The sequence below is a fragment of the Acomys minous genome (assembly GCF_964271855.1).
Source record: "Acomys minous genome assembly, chromosome: 14".
In the NCBI taxonomy this organism is placed as follows: domain Eukaryota; kingdom Metazoa; phylum Chordata; class Mammalia; order Rodentia; family Muridae; genus Acomys; species Acomys minous.
The window spans coordinates 8,507,970-8,524,561 of NC_140496.1; the positions used below are offsets into that span (position 1 = coordinate 8,507,970).

The 16,592-nt window shown below is 50.4% G+C and overlaps 1 protein-coding gene across 4 annotated transcripts in view; it reads right to left on the reverse strand.

Moving 5' to 3' along the window:
* Positions 1–9,916, reverse strand: part of KIAA0513 — a 46,591-nt gene extending 36,675 nt beyond the window's left edge. For 2 of the 4 annotated variants that reach the window (XM_084756165.1, XM_084756164.1), the window contains exon 1: positions 9,724–9,916. The gene's annotated coding sequence lies outside the window, so the exon portion shown is untranslated. The remainder of the gene's footprint in view (positions 1–9,723) is intronic. The other 2 variants (XM_084756167.1, XM_084756166.1) reach the window with 2 other exon arrangements.
* Positions 9,917–16,592: the final 6,676 nt, after the last annotated feature.

A 16,592-nucleotide genomic window follows, 5' to 3' on the forward strand; every position in this document is an offset into this window, starting at 1 on the left:
AAAGGAAACACACGTGATTGGGGGGGGGGTGCACCAGAGTCACAAAACAGAGAGAAAAAGACACAATGTAAGACAGAAATGGAAAGGCTAATACTGAGACAGAGAAGTGGACACAGGGACAGAGAGAGAGAGAGAGAAAGAGAGAGAGAGAGAGAGAGAGAGAGAGAGAGAGAGAGAGAGAGAGAGAGGCTATGAACAAGAATTGGAGACAGTGAGCAAACCCCTCATTGTGTGCCAGTAATTGGTATCTGAGATATTATTGAATTTTGGATTTTGAAGGGAGACAAAGTCTCACTATGTGTCTTGAACTCAAGGGCTCAAGTGTTCCTAATGTCTCAGTCTCCTTAGTACCTGAAACTACAGAAGTGCACCAGCACTTTAATTTCAAAGACTTTATGCAACTCAGTGTAGTTTTGATAAAACTACATTTGAATGCAAGAGTGGATTGAAAGAGACCCTGATGTATCTTCTCCAGGGCTGTGTGACGCGGGCACTCCTCTGTATGCTATGTACCCCCATCACCAATTGCCCCAGAGTCAAAGCCAGCTGCATCCAGTGCTACTTGGGCTCCTGGCAGGACAGCCCAGCTGGGCTTTTCCAGCAGTGGCAAGGGCTTCTAGGTTATCAAAACTAATGGCAACTAACACTGTGCCGTCACAACCCTCCAGGCACTGAGCCACACAGACCAGGTGCACTGCTACAAGAGTCTGTGGGTGCAGAAGCCTAAAGTCTTAGAAAGCTACATAGCTATCTGGGGTCAAAGAGGTACCGCAGAAGCCCCGACAGAGCTGGCAGAGCCTGGCTCCACAGCCTGGCTATGCTGGAGTGTGGATGTGGCTCCAGCTAGAATGTGCTTTGTGTTCCTCCAAGGGCCCGTCCTGTTACAGGCTTGGTCCACAGGCTGGCAATACGGGAGGGGCTGGGAATGGTCTAGAGGCAGGTATAACGAGAGGTACTTACATCATGGGACTCTGTTCATCCTGTCCTGATTAGGCTAGAGACGAGACCGCTCTCTTTTCATAGGCTCTGCCATTGGAGGCTGAACCAACAATGTGGCCCAGCCTTAAGCCTGTGAGCTAAACAAACTGTTCTCTCTACCCATTTGCCTCTGGCATTGCACTTCAGTAATGAAAGCTGATGAATATAGATGAGGACCCTTCAAATAGCACAGTACTGAGGTGGGCTGGCAGCCCCTGGCTGTGGAACACTAACAGAAGAGACTGTTTCTGTCTGCTCTGCTTGGTACAGAGTGCTCCAATTCTATGCCTGCGCCTGGATGCCACTTCCCCTTCCTTCCCATGGAGGGCACAGATGGGAGGATACATGGTGTTGCTCTGAAGAGTTAAGGTAATTTGTTTGACAACCATTGATTAGATCCTTGCTGGCCCCAGAGATGTGGAGATAAATGGGGTATGGCCTCACATCCCAATTAAAAGCTAGAGACACACCAGAAGTGTCTTAGCTTCCTGACAAATGCCACAATTCTGGGTGCAGATGCTAATGGCAGCACTGGAATGATAGCTTGGTTCTGCCTGAGGAATCTAAAGAGCCTCGTTTTCCTGGTGCTGGGGAGTTGGATCAGTGGGTAAAGTGCTGGCCCCACAAGCAGGGAGACTCAGTTCAAAGCAGGAAGACCCTAGAACTCATGCAAAGCCATGAGAGGTATGGTGCAATTACAACCCGTGTTCCCACATGAGATGAGAGCTCGTGGGCCAGATTACCTAGCATGTGCATTGGCTAACAGCAACCCAGACTCAAACAGAATAGAAGGTGAAGATTGACACCTAAGCCTATCCTTTGACCTCCACATGCACACCATGGCACAGCACTCATACATCAACATGGGGGAGTACTCTGTGTTAGATCAGATCTGGTAGGAACCTCAGCATGCCAGATACAAGAAGATATTTAAGACCACAAAAGCAGATGTAGTAAAGCAACAAGAGTGAGGATCGAGGTGGACTGGTGTCCCCCACATAGCCAATGCAGGCTCACTCAGACTTAGATGGAGGTGCAGAATTTGCAGGTGCTACTGGTTGGCGAGTGATAAAGAAGGGTCCTGCCACCCCAGCACCCAGGGCATCTAAACAATGGAAGGACCACTCTGTGTGCAAAGATGCAGTGCCTCTACTGCCTGTGGCAGAAATCTAACTCAGTTTACAGGGGCCCTTCTCTTCTCTCAGCGGAGGCTGCTCCCATTTGCTCTGTCCTCCCAGGGAAAATGACATTAGGTTGGGAGACTCCAACCTGGGACAAAAGGGGATGAAAGGATGGGGTCTCCATGGGGGGTGTCAGGTTCCTAGACAAGGACTTTGCTAATGTTACCAGGTGTGATGGAGTAGGCACCATGGATTACAGCAGAGCAGTATGGCGGACCTTCAGGCTGTCAGTCTCCTTTGATTACAGTGTAGCAGACAGTGAGGCAAAGGCCTGGGTCAGGAACTGGGGCTGGGAGGCCTCCAGGCTAGTGCTGGTGCTAGAGGCTAGGCTAAAGACTGAGGCTTATATCCTAGGAATGATCGATTAGGGCTGATTTCCATTCTGCTCGTGGAGCAGACTGCATGTTGGCAGAAGAAAATTAGGACTACCAAGCAGAGGCACTGACCCTAGCCCTACAGCTCTGGGCCCTCAGAGCTGGAAGCCCCAGGGTTATAGGCTTGCATCACTATGCCCAGCTTTAAGCTGTAAGCATACATGATCTCAGAGTAGAAGCAGCATTAGGCTGTGTTATTAGCCAGCTTTCCATTTCCTTTGGACTACCCCAAACTAAAATACCAGGGGAGGACATCCTGATTCAACGCTGTTTGGATTTCATTTAAGTCTTTTCTCCATTCTTAATGTTTATAGTTTAACCAGGATGGGGCTCCTGTTCTTCCAGAGCCATCATCCCTTTCTCAGGCTCTCCGGCTCTACACCCCAGTTTCAGCTCACCCCTCCCAGCTCAAGCATGTTGGCTCAACATCAGGCACTGGTGCCTGACTACTTTGGTATTTTCCATCTGCACTGCATCTGCTCTTTCCAGTGTCCCATTTCCCCCAAGCTCAGTGGCCAATTTGCAGCTGTGACTCATCTGCTCTGAATCATGCCTGCCTAAGATGCAAAGGCCAGAGAAATGTCTCTAGCATACCTGGCTGGGTAGGAGGCCCTGCCTATGGCGCTCACAGCACAATGCTCTGAATGGAGGCAGTAGCTAAGAAAGACAACCCTTGCACCAGTCTTTGCTGGGCATTTTCCTGTCCTGAAATGGGTCTTAGCTACCCAATTCTGGCTTTAGAGGCTGGAAAAAGCTTCTGCAAGGAGCCCACATAGCCATGATGCACAGCAGCTTTTACTCCTGATGATTATTCCTGCACAATGCAGTAGGCAGCTTCATGTACATTCTCTTAGTGTCCCTTTCTTTTTCCAAAGCTGATGACTCTTACAGACACTATCATACTCTGTGTACATGTACGTGTGTGTGTGTGTGTGTGTGTGTGTGTGTGTGTGTGTGCATGTGTGAAGAGGCCAGCCAGAAAGGGGTCCTAGTACAGGGGACTATGACAGAAATGCAACAGAGACCCTAACCAGGATTCCTGGGACAGAAAGAAAGCATCCATGGACAAACTCATGCCATTCAAACAAGGTCTGAGCCAGGCTGGTGCCATCTTCCACCTGCCTGTGATCCAAGCACTGGGGAGGCTAAGGCAAGAGGATGTGGGTTCAAACCAGCCAGAGCTACATAGATGTTATTCCCATCCCTAAATTAAAGTCTACAGCCGAGTCAGCAAGAGTGCTCAGGGCACCCTCACAGCACAGGCATATCTGCAAGTTGGCAGGTGGAGCTGGAAGACAGAGGGACAGAAGGCACCATACTTTCTCAGGGAAAAATAATAGATGAATGGGAGCAAAGACTGGTCCATGCTCCAAAAGGATTGAGCTAGAAACATTTGCCACAAAGGGCCACCTACTGCAGAATAGGCAGAATCCTGGCAAAGATGCAAAATGGTGGCTCCTGGGTTTGGGATTGGACAAAGAGTAATTGCTGTCACTATCGACTTGCTTTTTTGGGGGGTGATGGAAATGGTCTAAAATTAGACGATGACGATGGTCTTACGACTCAGTAGAGCTACTAAAAATAACTGAATCGTGAAATGGGTAGATTCTATAATGTGTAAATGTACTTCTACAAGCTCTTTTTAAAAAGGAGGAAAAGAAAAGAAAGTGGGGAGGGAGGAAGCTGTTTAAAGTTTACGCAGGAGCGGGGGGGAGGGGGAGGCAGAAGACACATGAGTGGCCTCTTAGGTCCAAAGCGGAGAGCAGAACAGCTCCACAAAAGGAATTGGGCAGTAAGATGGAAGCCAGGTTCAGAGAGGCCAGGGTTTTCAAGCCACCTGCATGCAGCCTTCCACCCTCAGCACTTTTGCATCCCTGAAGTGCTGAGAAGTGCTGAGGCCAGGCAGGAGAGTGAGTGAGGGGGGTGAAGGATCACCTGGTCAGGCCACACAGCTGTTGACATAGTGCTCTTGGTAGGGAGCTTAGAGACTAAATGTCAGGGCCTGCAGAGCAACAGGAATGCCTACGCATAGAAGGCAGAGGGGCAGTGTTGTCTCTAGTGCCAGTCAGAGGCATGCTACCAGGGGGGGCGATCTCACAGGCCACTTGGACTTAGGCCAGGAAAGCAACCAGAATAGACCCAAAGCCAGGGAACCTGGATTTGCAAATTCCACGGCTCTTCCAAGCCTAGGTTCTCAGCTGTAAATTGGGATATTACCAATGGCTACCTTAGACTGCTTTTGTGGAGACTGAGGGACAGCCCCCATAAAGCTGGGCACAATTCTTGTCATGGCAAGGTATACCCTATAACAACCACCAGCTAGAATAAGGCTCTGAACAATTTCATGCCCTTAGAACATACAAGCAGCTGTCCCTGCCCCCAGGGTCCCTTGTCCTCACTTCTGTCAGCTCTAACCTAGCTAACGAGGCTGAAGAAACAGGACACTGAAAACCACCCCTCCAGAGAAACACTTTCCTCACATTTGTCTCAATGTGCTACCATCGAGTCATCCCTTCTAGCACTTTCCTTCCCAATATAGAACTCCTGGCAGTGGTATTGTCATCAGCTCTGAACACATGGGAATAAGCCAGTCCACTGGGCACAGAAGAGGCAGGAGGAAAGAAGGCTGGAAGGAGAGACAACAGCTCTGTGGTGACTGGGAATGACAACATGAAAAAAGAACATCAGGTCTCAGGAAGGAGCCCCAAGATGCTGGCAGTAATGGTGCCTTGTGGAGTTGGGAGAGGACAGCACAGTGACCAAAGCAACTCCTCACTAACATCTTCTTCTGTCGTTTGAATTTGATACCAGCCACACCGATTACCTAATCAAAAAAAAAATACTAGCAACCTGGACATTTTGGCATGGATTTGTGATCCCAGCACTTTAGAAGGCCGAGGGAGGATTGTGAACTATAGGCTAGCCAGGGCTACACAGAAAGATCCCATCTCAAAGCAAAATAACACAGGATGAGGATTTAGAGAGCTAGGAAGGGAGGACAAAGTTCTTGCCCCACGAACCTCAAACCATCCTGGCAGGAGCTCCTGAAGGGCTCATACTTAGTTAAGGGTTAAGCTCAGAGACTGCACGCCCCACCTTTGGGAACCATACAGGGAGGGCACAGCTTTCCTGATGACAGCACCATCTCCAAACAGAGATGTGAGGCCCACAGTGAACAGAACAGTGATTCAACATCTTCGCCTTACTGCTAGACACTGACAAGCTATTTCTACTCCATTGGACAGAATCCAGAAAAAAGCCAAGGAGGGAAATCCTGTCCCAGAGCCTGCCATGAAGCACACAGAACACCCTTGAAGATGGAAGGATCATGGACACTTTCCAAGAAAGCATATAAATCACTGTCATTGTCCCTAAACATCAGCAAGCACCTTCCACCAATTCTCCCTGTTAAAATGTCACTACATTTGGCGGGGGAGTAGGGTGTTGTTTGTTTTTTTCATTTATTTGCTTGTTACTCTTTTGATATAGGGTCTTACTCTATAGCCATGACTGACTTCAAACTTACTATGAAACTGGTTTCAAGTTTCCTTCAATCCTCCTGCCTCAGCCTCGCACCCCCAAGTACTAGGATTACATGTGAGTACCACTACACCCAACTAAAGGCCATTAGATCTTGTAATTGGAAGATGTTAAATTGTATTACATGCGCCCCCCTCCCCGATGTCAACTGACGTTCTATGCCCAGAATCTGTGAGTGTGAATTTATTTGGAAAAGCATAGCTATAGATGTGATTTGTTGAGACCACAATGGGATACAATGGATATAAAATTCAGTCTAACTGGTGCCCCTATTGGGAAAAAAAAAAAAAAAGACCCAAAGACAAGGAGAGAAGACAACTATGTGACCAAAGATACGGAGGCTAGAGTGCTTCAGCTATAAGGGCAAGGTATCTGTGCTCACCACCAGCGCGGCTGAAAGACACATGGAGTCTGAGTCCCTGAAAAGGAACCATCCCTGTTCATGCCTCAACTTTGGGCTTCTGATCTACAAACCTCTGAGAGAATACATTCGTCTTGTTTAGAGATACTCAATTTGTGGCGCTTTTTTTATAGCTAGCTCCTCCAGGAGACTGACACAGCTCATCACTTGACTTCTCTTGCCATCCACCCAAGCCTGAACTCTCCTGCCCAGTGGTCAGCTGCCAGCCTGCTATTCCAGTAAGAGAAAGCCAAAAGCCAATCGGTATCTACCTTGGTAGCACTTCCTCCCATCTTGCAAGGCTCTGACTGACATAAACAGTCCTACTTCAAGTATGCATTGAGCGCGTACTACAGGCCAGCCACTGTTCTGGGCCTGTTGACGCAGCAGCACACAATGAACAGATAATAAAAAACATTCTCAAAGAAACAAGGTCGTTTCTAATACAGATAAAGAATAGTACAATGTGCTGAAGGGAGGTGGGCTGGGGACCAGAGAGAAAATCACTTAACATGTGACCTCAGTGTCAGGGAGGTAGAAATCTAGAAGGAGGAACAACCAGTGTTCATGCCTATCGAACTAGGAATGCTTAAGGAGGGACCTCTGGGAGTGAGTGGGGTAGCTGCTGACACTGGAGAAACAGGTGAGGTCAGCCTAAGAGAAGAAGTCTGAACTTCATCCTGAGAGACCACGACATTTTTCAAACAAGCCTTTCTAACTGTTCTCTTTGTCCTTTGCTCTTTGGAATCTTACCAATAACAGACCTGAATGTTCTGTAATTCTGATGACCCTGTAATCAAGATGTTCCTGGCTTACCAGCCCTAATTCCTGTACCTCTGTAGAGTACTCTGCATGACTTCCTCTGACCTTCATTAAACGTGCTATCCAATAAAGAACACGATCCCCTCTCAGGTCAGATCTTGGCTTTCTGTCTGGCCTGAACCACTGACCTGCTGAGACAGACAGACACAAGGCAACCCCCTGCTGTGGTCCTGTGGTGCTGCCCGGATTTAGAGAATGGGATAAAAAGCTTGTTCCTCCCTAACAAGAACAGCTGTGTATGCTAAAAATAGGGGGGAAATGCCACAAAACCTCAAACAATGCCACATACAGAAGCTAGGTGAAACCAATCAGAGCCAACAGCAGCTCCATGGATTTCACAACGCTTCTTTTCCAGATGGGAGATGAGGAAAAATCATTGGGGCAGGTCTCCCTAGATCTGCCATGCTGTCTTGCATCACAGTTGAGGACATCTGGCCTGTTTGGAAACACGAGGCACTTGAGCAAAGATGCTCTGCAATGCACTTCCTACTGGCTTTCTCAAAGCCTGGAAACAAATCTGAGTTGCCACAGAGGGTGTAGGAAGAGGTAAAATTATGGTGATGTTGGTTGGCCAGTCAGGCTGACTGTCAGTGAGGCAAGGAGGGCAGAGAAGGATGCTCCACCCAGCGCCTCCAGCCCAGCAGGAGGCATAATCTACCCAGACCCATCTCATGCCCTCCTGGATGATGCACTACTATACCCAGCACTTGTAGCAACAAAGTTATTGTGGAGCTTTCTTTGCCTCCAACAGAAAAGTGGTCCTGGACAAGTGAGTCTTGGTTTCCTCATCTGTGACACGGTAGGATGCCACCTGCCACTCCCAAACAAAGAGCTCCTATGGAAAGCACTTTGTAAGCTAGCAAATCAACCAGACACTGTGACAGTGAAAGCCATCCTCCTATTGCTGCTCCCTCCTGAAGTGGGCTGTCATTCAGCTTTTTGAGTCCTGTCTTTAGACTGGGTCTTCTTATAGAGCCTAGGATGGCCTTGAACTCATGGTACTCTTGCCTCAGCTTTTGGAGTTCTAAGATTACAAGCCTATGCCACTGCATTTGGCTTTTGATATTTTATTGTCTTTTTAAGGAGTTTTTTTTTTTTTAATTTTGTGTATGCATTTGAGTATAGGTGCTTGAGGAGGCAAGAAGAGAGTGTCATAGTCCATGGAGCTAGGGTTACAGCTAGATGTGAGTCACCTAAGGTGGGTGCTGGGAACTGAACTCTGGTCCTCTGAAAGAGCAGAACATACTCTTAAATGCTGAACCTTCTCTCCATGCCCTTGACATTTCTTTTAACCTGATTATTTTCCTTTTGTGAAAGGAATGCAGAGGATGGAGAAAAGAAAAGAAAGCCAAATGTTCGCACGACTTTCCCTCTCCATAGCTCCGCGGTCGTGGTGGTGGTGGTGGTGTGGTGGTGGTGGTGTGTCCTAAAAGAAGCTCCCCCAGCACCATTTACGGTTACTATAAAACAACTTACCTCTGAAGAAACAAACATTGCTGTGAAGATAGAACTGCAGTTAGCATCTGTGGAGATACCTCACTGCAACTTCTTTAAGGCTTGTGATACGCTCATCTCACTGCTTGTACTTATGACAATCGCAAGAAATAGGAATCCACACCGCAGGAACTAACACAGACCATCCAAAAGACAACCATTGCAAGAAACTTCGGGGATGCAGCAGAGACTGAGGTAGCCCACCATCACCAGCCACGAAATCACCAGTGTTTGAAGGGAAAGGAAAAGCTCAGGTGTCAACTTTTTTAGGAACCTATACCAGCGAGCAGCTTATCTGCCATTTTGGTCCTCAAAGCCCTGAATATCCCGATTTCTGATCACAGTGTGGCAAAGAGGGAAGGGTGAGCCTCTCGCTCCTGCCCTGGGGTTCACGCTATGTGTCTGCGGTGTTCTGGGGATTAAGGAGGAGGCAGATCGAATGGAATGAATCAGAACCTCAGCATCGGGTTCCAGGCTGGATCGTAGCCTGGAGAGGGCAGCCCGGCCTGCCAGCTGCCAGCTCACCTCTACCTCTGACTCACCACCCGGACAGCTCCCCGTCGGGGGCCCAGCCCGTTGCCAGCGCACCTGTGCCGGGCAGCGCCGCGCTCCCGCTCACTCTGCAGGTCGCACTCGTGTGCCGCACTTGACAGCCCGAGCCACCTCCTCCCCTTGTCACCTTCCCACGTCCCATCAACCCGCAAGTCGGGAAAGCGCAGACCAGCGCAAGACTAGGTTCGGGCTTCTCAAATCCTAGCAGCGACCTCGGGGTCCCAGCCTTCCCCCGGCAGCCCTGCGCGGTCTCGGCCTCTGACTGGCTCGCGGCCCTCGGCGGCCCTGCACTGAGCCGGGAGGAGTGACAGCTCTGCCCGCCTCCCGGGCCGTCCAGCCGACCCGCCCACGCCGCCAGCGACCCCTCCTCACGCTTCCTCACCTGTCCCCACGCGGCCACTCCGCCCAGCCCCTCGCGAACGCAGCAGCCCCGCAGCCCGAGGCCCTCTCACCGCGGCTGCCCGCGGGACCGGCCAAGGGGCGGACGCCGTCGGGTTCACAGCTGCCGCGAATGCCCCGCGCGCGACGAGCCTTGCCGGGTCCTTCTGAGGCGCGGCGGAGCGAGCTGTCAGTCAGATGGAATAGCCCCGCCCCTTTCATCACACGTGACGCGAGAGCAGCCGGGTCCTTCTGAGGCCTCCCGCAGAGAGCTGTCAGTCAGCGGGAACGCCCCGCGAACGCCCCGCCCAACCCCACCCCCCTCCCCACGTGACGCGCAAGTTCTTCGCAGCCGTGGAGCGGGGCGCCCCGCCTCCGGGGTACCACGTGACTCGCCAGCGGGCAGGTCCTCAGAGGCGCACGAGCGAGCTGTCACTTTGGGAGCGCTCCCCCACTTTTCGGCTCCTGTACGCAAGCGCAGGAGCACCCCTTCGTCCCTGCGCCGCCTGACGACCACGCGGGCTAGCTCCGAAACAGAGTTCGCGTCCCTGCAGAAGGATCACCAGGGCGCGGCTTTTCTTCCCCCCCCGCCCCCCCCCCCGCACAAGAGTGGTTGGGGAGAGGGAAAAGCTCCTCAGGGGTCACTTCCTGGACCTGACCGAGGTAGCAGAATCCCAGCTAAGATCCCGTGGACCGACACGCCTTTGAAGGCGCGAGTGGCGGGCTGCGTCCCGTTTGTCTTTTGAAAGGCGTGTCTTAAAAGGCCAGCAGGTTTGGCTCTTTTTCACAAATAGCAGTGAACACGACGTTCAGCCATTCAGCTTCTTCCACATCTCTTCAGTAAAGAAACACAGAGAGGCTGGGGGTGGAGCACAGTGGTGGATCGCTGACCCTGCGTGGCCAAGGCCCTGGCTCCCATGCTCAGTTCCAGAGAGAAGGGAAAATTTAAAGAAGACGAAGGGCAATTTTGAGGGTTAGGCGGAAGGGGTGTCGGGGACGGGACGGGACCGAGGCTCTGCCACTCAGGTAAATGATATAGATAGCAACAACGAAGCGCCTGCCCTTTGCTGCCAACAGATCAGATCTGACCCGTTAAGACTTCTCGGGAAAGTTTAAGATGGTGAGGAAAAGGCTGGGGAGTTGCCGTTTTTGGAGAGTTTGGGATCTTCCAGGTGCATGTGGCCACCCCCAAGAGACGTTAGATCTCTGCGTGTGAGATCTTAGTGCAGGCAGAGAGGGAGAGGGAGGGGGAAGGGGTAGCCTTCATTCTTATGTGGCCACTGCAGTCAGGTGCTCTGTGTGGAGTTCAGCGGACTATGGCCAAGGCACAGAAAACTTGCAGGATGGAAGAGGATGGTGCCAGGGCTTAAGGACCCCTCCCCTGCTTCAGGGAAGGAAGGTGGCGCTAGGTACCAACTTCCGAACCCCTGATCTCACCTGGACAACTGTCGGGGAGAACTGGAAACAAATGAACTCATCAAGGGTCATGGTCCATTTTGAGAAACACCATTTCTCCTCGTGAGATTCAGCGGCATCTGCCCTGCCTTCTAACAGGACTGTGACCTCCTCAGGAAGTTGGACAGAGGCAGATGACATGGCATTTAAAAATGAGGAAGAATGTTCTGCAAGCCACAGATCAGTGAACTTGGTATCAACCTAGGATGTACTCAGGGGAGATGACTCAGAAAACATTTGTGACCCCTCTGAAACACTGACACGTGATAAGCAAGGAGCCAGGTGAAGAACGAAGGAGACCGATGCTGTGTCTCGGTAGCTGTGTTCGCTGGTGGTCAGGACGCTCCTCCCCAGGCAAACACCCTTGTATCTGCAGATAGGTTGCCCATTTTTATCAGACTAAAGTGCCATAGATCTTTCCCAGTTGCCACACGTGGGCAATGACAAAAGGTTGGCACCTTCAGAAGACCCTCGCTTCATCATGCGATCATTTATATTGTGGTGTTGCCCCTCTCTGTGGGCTTTTCAAGAGGATCATGGGAATATCCTAAAAGGGAGATCTGGCCAATCGTGTTCTGGGAATGGAAAAGAGTCGTCATACCTTTAAATAATCATAAAATCAGCTGGGCAGTATTGGTGCACGCCTTCAATCTCAGCACTTGTGAGGCAGAGGCAGGTGGATCTTTGTGAGTTTGAGGCCAGTCCGGTCTTCAGAGCTAGTTCTAGGACAGCCAAGACTAAACAAAGAAACCCTGTCTTGGAAAAAAAAAAACAAGCAAAAACAAAACCGTAAATTTTCCCTTTAAATGCACAATGCAGACCCACTGGGACAGCCCACCCCAATCTTTCTCTGGAGTACAGCTCTGCTTTGCTGAACACATGTTTACTTAAACTAGCCACGTCTCTCAGCTAAATTCCTCCCCTGGAGAAGAGAAGAAAAGAGAGACTCTTGTAACAGCCACGAAGTCAAAGTCCACTTGATGGTTAGTTAGCTTTATTTCCCAGTGCGAATATCTAGATAAGGGAGTGTGGTGGGAATACCATCTCCAACCAAAGTAGGATGGTTAACCTTGGTTGCCAGCTTGCTTGGATCTGGGATCTAAGAAAAAAGCCTCTGGTCAGGCATGAGGGTGTTTCTAGTAAGGATTAATGAGGGGGAGCCCTTCCCCCAGGGTGGGTGGCACCCAGATAAGAGGCAGGGAGAGGAGTGGCGCTGCTTTTGCCTACCCACCTCTGCCCTATGATGGTGAGCGCATCTACACTATTGCTGCCATCAGCCTTCGCTGATTTCACAACTTAGCTTGTCCAGCCGTCGAACATGTCCTGAAGACCAGCAGCCTTCAATGTCAGATCGAGACTGCTAAGGCATCCAGCCTCATGGGCAGACTCTCCAGTATGCAAGTGGTCAGTGTTGGGCTGCCCAGGCCCTGGCGTGTAAAACAATCTGAATAAACCTTTGTAGCACATCTTCTATTCTGCTCCCCCGGAGAACCCTGACTGATAGATGGGACATTCCAGGATTCTTTATAAGCAGGGGACTCCATTCAGACTGCCCCTTTGACGAGGGATTTGTGGGTTCCCATAATGAAAACTCTCTGAGGCAGGCCCAGCAGGATCCAGGGGCACAAAAGATGTCACTAGGACTCATCTCTTCCTGGCCTGCCTGTGCTGTCTAGTTTTATGTCAACTTGACACAAGCTAATCATTTGGGGGAAAGGAATATCAATTGAGAAAATGCCCCAACCGTATTGGCCTGCGAGGCATTTCTGCACTGATGTGCAAGGGCCCAGCTCATTGTGGGAGGTGACACCCCTGGGATGGCCCTGGGAGCTATAAAACAGTAGGCTGAGCAAGCCACAAGGAGCAAGCCAGTAATCGGCACTGCACCAGGCTTTGTTTCAGTACCTGCCTTCAGGTTCCTGCCCTGCCTTTCTTCAGTGATGGACCGTGGTGTGGAAGTGCAGTTGCTTTTGCTCATAGTGTTCATCACAGCAATAGAAACCCTAAGCAGACACTGCCTACTCGACTTCCTTCTCAGATTAGGATCTTTTCACAGAATGGCCTCAAGCAGCTCCAGGGTTACACAGTCTCATCTTCACAGCCCAGTGGACAAAAGGGGTCTTCTCTCTTGACTCTTCCGGCAAGACCTCAGCATTTGGTGCGAATGAGTCATTCTTAGAGTTTGTCTGAGGACAGCTCACCAGAATAACTGGATTGGACAAATCTGAAGAGTGGTATGGGTCAGCCCCACCCTGCTGACTGGTGCAAGGAAAAGTGATTTCCAGGAAACCGGGGTGCTCTTGCTAGAAGAGGGGGAGCACCAGGTGTCTAGGACAGCATCCTTGCTGAGGTTCCAACATGTCTCCCTACCCTCTGTGAGGCTTGCATAATGGGGAGGAGGAACAGAACTGGGTAGATGAGTGAAAGATGGGGACAGCCAGAGATGACAGGCTGAAAGGCGGGAGAGGGGATAAAATGAAATGTTTCAGGAGTGAGACAGAGGGAGGAATTCTACAGGTGGCTGGGTAGGCAAGCATGTCAACCCAGTCTCAAGGGACATGACAGTGAGTGGGGCATGAAGGGGAGCGTGTCAAGAATGAGCTCAGCTTTCAGCGAGTAGCCATTCCCAGCCCCAAGCATGCTTGGGCAAACCAAACATTGGTTTGATCCACCAAACACCCATCCCACCAAGTACCTGATCTACCAAGCACCCATCCCAACAAGTACCTGATCTACCAAGCACCCATCCCACCAAGCACCTATCTCACCCAGCACCTAACCCACCAAGCTGGCTGCTCCTAGCAGGCTTTGCCCACGGTGAGGTGAAATGCCCAGAACAAAAGATTTGAGGAACACATTGCCCCACTTTGGGTTTTGACTTCCGGGGCCTTGCTCAACGCTGTGGGGTGTGGAGTTTCAGTCACCGGGCCTTCCTAATCTGGCTGTTGACAAATTCACTCCCACCAGCTCAGCAGAAGATGTCAAACCACCCAGGCAGCTTTCCAGAATACATCTCTGCTTCCCCAGGGTGCTGTCTTTGGGGCTGTCTCCCCAGCATTTGCTTAAGGAAGCTATAAGCCCTAATGCCTAGATGGAGTCTCATCAAGAGAGCACCCTGCCCCAGTACCCAGGCCACGAGGCAGAGTATTACTGCTTCCTGGACCTTCCCTTCAATGGGACCACAACAGCCTGGGCTTTGCTGAGGCCATTTTTATGTGTTTTTGACAGGGATGCCATGTGCATTCTTGGCACTTTGCGTCTTCTACACAACATCACGTCATGAGTGCAGCTCATACTGTTGCCTGTGCTTTCCTTCTCATTACTGTAGACTACTTCTACATTTTCAGAGTCTTCCTACTGTACAACAGCCCTGTGCTTCAGGGACATTTAGTTACGTCACATGTGGGGCACTTAGGGGCAGAGCGTGTGGAAGCTCTGGGTGCTCCTGCCCCTGTGTTCTCATCACAGCCTTTATGGAGGGAATGCGATCAATCCTTCATCGTGGTCGGACTCTGACTAACAGAAACAAGCACTCATCCCTTGCCCAAGTAGGAGCAGCTCCAAGTCAACATGCCACAGACAGGGCTACACCAGTTTACTGCAGCAGTGGAGCCACCTAGGTGTCCAAGAACAGAGGGTAGCTATGAATGATGTGGGCTCACACAGCGGAATTTTGCTCAGCCGTGAAGAACAAAGCCGTAGCATTTCCTGAGAAATGGATGCAAGGGCGATGATCACGTTTAGTGAATCGAGCCAACTGAAGAAAGATGAACACAGTGTGTTTCCCCTCACTTGTGGGGTAGGTCCTAGATTTTTAGAAAACGTAAGTGTTTGTGTTTATGGGTGCTTGTCTGAATGTCTGTATATGTACCATGTGCAGTACCTGGTACTGAAGGAGGTCAGGAGGGAGCAGCAGATCTTTTGGAACAAGTGTTATGGATGGTTGTAAACCATTGTGTGGGTGCTGGGGGCCAAACCCCAGTCCTCTGCAAGTGCAGTAAATGCTCTTAACCACTGAACCATCTCTCCAGCCCCTAGATTTTATAAAGATATCAAATCAAATACATATATGTACGTGTGTGTAGAATTGACATTCTCTTTTTTAAAATGTGTGTGTTCATGCATATGCCACAGCAAGGTGTGGAGGTCAGAGGACACGCCTTTACCCCCTGATCCATCTCTCCAGCCTCAGGAGGCTTATTTATTACACATTTTCCACAGGCATTCTAGGACCACATAAGCATGCATAGCCCTCAACTCTTCTTTTCACACATATAATAGGATTAATGTATCCTGAGGACCGTAAATACAAATTCATGAGAGCAGCTGCCTCTAGTGCCTGCCTAACACCCTGGAGTAAGCACAAGGCACTCACATGCTGACAGGCACGTGGGATGCGGCTGGAGCTGCTGTCAACACTCAGGTGCACATAGCATTTAAGCAAATAGAAGTCGGTATGCACATCAAACCCCAGAGGCTCCATCAAAGGGTGTGCACACTCACATTCTGGGAGTTCTCTTGTTAACATGCTCTGGGGAGATGGAATCTTTAAGTCTGCCTTGCCAGCATAGGGTACCCACTAACCTTTCTGTCTACGCTGACCAGTAGGCTGCACTCCCTCCTGCCTCCCTCTACTGTTGATTGGAACCTCCATGGGCTGTTTGCTGGAGGATGAGCTTTGCTGGGGACCAGTTCCTGTTTGCCACTCCTGACAGTACCAATGTTCCGGGGTCCTGGGCTGGAGAGTGGTTAAAAGCCCTTGTTGCTCTTGCAGAGGACCCAAGTTTGGTTCCCAGGACCCACATCAGGCAGGTCATAGCTGCCTATAACTCCAGCTTCAGGGGATCTGACACCTTCTTCTGGCCTCTGGGTGGTGGGGGGTGCCGGGGGCCTGAACTTGTAGGCATACCAACACACAGACACATACACATAATTGAAAATAAATCTTTTTAAAAAAGAAATCCTCACGCCCAAGGGCCTCAGGGAAACCAATGAGATTGATGAACCAAGGTCACAAAACAGGAAGAAACCTTAGAAATCAAGTCTAATCTTGCTGCAGAGCTTTGCTTGGCCATTTTAGATGCTCTGGCTGAGAGAGGGGAAATGACTGGCAGGTCAGATATCACTGCTGAGATGAGATAGCGATACCCTGTGAGGCAGTGAGAGTTGAGCAAGGGGCTGGACGGCTCAGTCGGTAAAGAGCTTGCTGTACACGGATGAGGATGTGAGTCTCATCCCTGGAAGCCCTGCTTTTCAAAACAGACAGGGGTGGTGGCATGCCTGTAGTCCCAGGGCCCAGGGTGGGGGTGAGGGGACAACAACAAAGACAGAGGGATCCCTGGGTTCCCCTGACCAGCTACTCTAGCCAAATCATCGAGCTCCAAACCAGAGAGAAGAGACACTATCTGCAAAAACAAG